Below are 4,102 nucleotides of genomic sequence, written 5' to 3' on the forward strand. Positions count from 1 at the left end.
GGCCGAGGGGCCCGCGCGGGCCGCGGCGACGCGGACGCGGCTTTCGGAGCGAGCCCAGGCGCGGGGCGGCGCGGCGGGCCCCGGCTGCCGGGCGCGGGGAGCCGGAGGGCGGCCCGGGCCAGGAAGGCGTGCGCCCGGGCGCGCGGGGGCGACGGAGCGCAGCGCGGACCGACTCGGGGAGCCCGGGCGGCGGGGACAGACAGCGGAGAGGCGGGGAGGGAGGGGCGAGGGACTCGCGAAAGGATTTACCCGGACAGGAAATTAACCCGCTGGAAAATCCCGGGGAGAGGCGGGAGCGGTAGGGGTGGTTGAGTTGCTGTCGCCAAACACAGCCCCACCCGGGCAGCTTATTTCCGAGACCAGAAGATAAGACCCGCCGCGCGGACTCCGCCGGCGACACTTGACGTCTAAGTTCAGTGACCCCCGAGCCCCCGGAGCGGTGTCCATAGAGCGTGTCCGGGGTATACGCCCCGCACCTCGTGCCCGCCTGCTGCCAAAGCTCACCCCCCGCGCCACCCCGTTACCAAAAGGGTGGGACCCGGGTCACTCTGACCCTGCTCCAGGGATAATCCCCACAGGCTCTCGGGCGAGCCAGGGGCTGCTGACCCGACTTTGGGCCGGACTCCAAGGAGAGAGTGGCTGGTCTTCCTCTCCCCTCCCCCACCCGCACTTGACCCATCTTAGTGAGGTGGGACAGTGAGCAAGACAGGCAGCTGCCAGGGCCCGCTGTGGCTCGAAGGAAGGCCAGGGCCAGTCAGCACTTTCCATGCTGGCCCGGCCTCTCCACGGAACTGGCATCCACCGGGCAGAGATCAGCTGCCGGTCTGACAGAGGCCCAGCTGGCCGCACTGTGCCTGGGGTCACCAGGCCTGGGTTCTGAGCTGGGTGGCCCAGCCTGGTGCCTCTGCCGTTCTGGACCAGGTTAACCCTATCTGTGAAACGGGAAAGGGTAATAGGTATGCCTCCAGCTTTGGAGGAGTGCCAAAGTTCAAAAATTATCTTTTCCTTCCCTCCCCCCATCAAACCCCCAGCTTTTATGGCCTAGGCAGGTGGTCCGGGAGCAGCCAATGAGCTGAAATGAAAGGCCAGCTGGGAGTGGGCGAGGTTAGCCTCAGACACTGGCAGGAGGATTCCCTCTTCACCAACCCCCAAGCCAAACTCCTTTCCCTCTGCACCCGCCCATTTTAGAAACTTCTCTCTGGGGAGGTCCCCACAGAGCCACCAAGAGATTGTCCTGCTGTTGGCTATTTTGGTCCAAACACCCTGGAATCGATAAGCTCCCACTGGACCAAAATAACCCAGGGAACAGCTGTTGAGCAACAGGCCCCCAGAGACCCTGCCCTGCCCCCCCAACCCCCCCCCATTGGTGGAGCCACAGATTCTGAAGCCACAAAGCTAAGCCCCCAGCTTTCTCCAGCGGTACACGGGTACACGCAGTCTTGATGCTCTGAGCCGTGGGATCAAAACACTGAGCCTCTGGGACGGAGCTGAGCGCAACAAAGGAGAGTATTGGCAGGGCCTGGAGGAAGGCAGGGGGAGACCCAGGGGAAGATTTGAGACACTGCAGCTCTTTCCTTGCTTATATCCCAGGCCACCAAGCCAGACCTCCGAAGTTCCCCGTGTCTGTCCCCACTAGCCCAGGGACCCCGACTTGCTCTTGCTGTTGTCATCCTGGTTTCCAGGGCTCAGCTTCCCCTACCCCCTCTGATCTCATGCTTTTCAAGAGGCAGGTGCTGGGGGAAAGGTCTGAATGCTCCAAGAGTGGGTGGAAATGCCTCAGCCTACATAAAGGATGCATAAATTATTGAAGTCACACAAAGCGCAGGCAGGTGGCAGAATAAACACATCCTCCACCCTTACAACCCTGCAAATCACTCTGAGACTATCTGTTGCACTTCTCCAATCTCAGGCCTGGTGCTGGCTGCTCATTCCAGTACTTGTTTGAGCTCTTAGTGTTACTGCTTCATGACACCTGTGTTTGGGTGGGCTGTCATCTTGCACGTGTGCGCCCGTGTGTCTGTATGTCAGAGTTTGCACACAGCCGTCCGTGCCAAGCAGTCTGGTTGGCTGGTGCACTGGCCTACAAGTCAAGCCCCCGGATCTGGTCCTGGCCACAGGATCTTTCACAGCTTATTTGATCTTCCTGGGGACCTCCCAGCCTCGGTCCCTGGGTCTCTTGAAGATAAATAAAGTCTTCAAAATTTCAAAAAGTCTGGTGCAAATTGGGCCTTTACCTTTGAGTAGGTCACCTAGAATAAATGCTGCAATTCTTGACAGTGAACTCGGTGGTAGCAGGGCAGAAACTTGAACTGGTGACTTTAATTAATGAAAACAAAGATAAATCTTTACTGAATAAATGCGGAGTATTTGGCTGACAAGGGCTTACAAAACAAGGGGGATGCATGGTAGTTAAATGACAAAAAGGACTTCTGGCAATGAACCAGTTAAGAAACACCACTCCTAGCCTTGATTTCCTCATCCTGAAACTAAGAGAAAATACCTTCCCTCTCTCCCCCTCCACAGACAGGTGAGGGCCACCTGGGGGTATTTGTATGGGAACAGGATTGGAAAAGTGTTTGGAGAAACACCGCCTATGTTATAAAAGTAGCTGTAATTCTTGCCATGGCAGGAACTACTTGCTGCTTTGAGTGTCCCCAAAGTTCCTGGGATCCAAATCTAAGCATTTTTTCATTAAAAGCAGCAGAACCGGACATGGCTGGGGGTTGTGGGGATTAGGGCTGTCCCCCATATTCCAGGATTCCCCTACCTTGGGGAAAACGCAAGCTTTGCCACCTCTGGTTCGAGCTGTGACCTTAGCAAGGTCACACTGTGAGTCAGTGATAGGAGCCGGAAATAGAGCACAGGCATTCTCAGTCCCACCTGCGCCCTGCACCCACTCACCCTGCCCCCTCCCCAGGACAGGAGCCTCTCCCCACTCCAGGACAAACACTGCAGGTAAGGGGAGAAACACAGGAGATTCCATTTGTCATTCTGTTTCTGTGTTTATTCTCAGTGTCAATACATTTCATAATTCATATTCAAGAGGCTCAAAACAGAGGTATGGCAAATACCGAGGTATCCCCATGTTTTAAAACCTGATGTCCTGGCCGGGCACAGTGGCTCACGCCTGTAATCCTAGCATTCTGGGAGGCCGAGGTGGGCGGATTGCTCGAGGTCAGGAGTTCGAAACCAGCCTGAGCAAGAGCGAGACCCCGTCTCTACTATAAATAGAAAGAAATTAATTGGCCAACTAATATATATAGAAAAAATGAGCTGGGCACGGTGGCGCATGCCTGTAGTCCCAGCTACTCGGGAGGCTGAGGCATGAGGATCGCTTGAGCCCAGGAGTTTGAGGTTGCTGTGAGCTAGGCTGATGCCACGGCACTCACTCTAGCCTGGGCAACAAAGTGAGACTCTGTCTCAAAAAAAAAAAAAAATAAAACCTGATGTCCTACTGTCCCCAGCTCTCCCAGCAGAATCCCCACCCCCCTCTGTGCTCCCCAGCTACAGAGCACTTCCTGTCTTGTCTTACTTACTGTCCTCATCTGATTCCAGGCGAGGTGGCCCCGGGAGCTATGGGAATGGTGGTCCCCAGGGCATCCCCGGCACGAGGTCTAGCTCCTGTAAGCAAAATCAATCAACCAGTCCATCCGATATCCAGCCATGAGAGTTACCCTCTTTGGTTACCAGACTTATGTCTATATTAGCCCAAGGGCTGGCCTCAAACTGTAACTGAGATGATGCCACTATGTTATGTGCAGGGGCCTGAATTTAGGCACAAATGCTAGGTCTGCATGATAAGATCTCGGCTGGCGTTTGGTGATGTCATTTGGACTACTGGCGTGTGTTGCCTCTGATCAGCGCCTGGCTGGGGTGGGCAGAAGGCACGAGGACATCTCCCGGGCTCCAGGAAAGGAGACAGGCCCTACTCCTTTGCTTGGGGCAGCATGACTTGACCGAACCTGCTCTCTTCTCCAGGGACACTGCTGTGTCTCTGTGCCCCACTCACGGGCCAAACCCAAGCAACTCAGTGTTCCCATCCTGCTGCCCTTCCTCGCTATTACCACCAGGGGGCACCACCTGCTGCCGCCACTGGTCTGAG

The sequence above is a fragment of the Microcebus murinus genome, chromosome 2 (assembly GCF_040939455.1).
Source record: "Microcebus murinus isolate Inina chromosome 2, M.murinus_Inina_mat1.0, whole genome shotgun sequence".
Lineage (NCBI taxonomy): Eukaryota > Metazoa > Chordata > Mammalia > Primates > Cheirogaleidae > Microcebus > Microcebus murinus.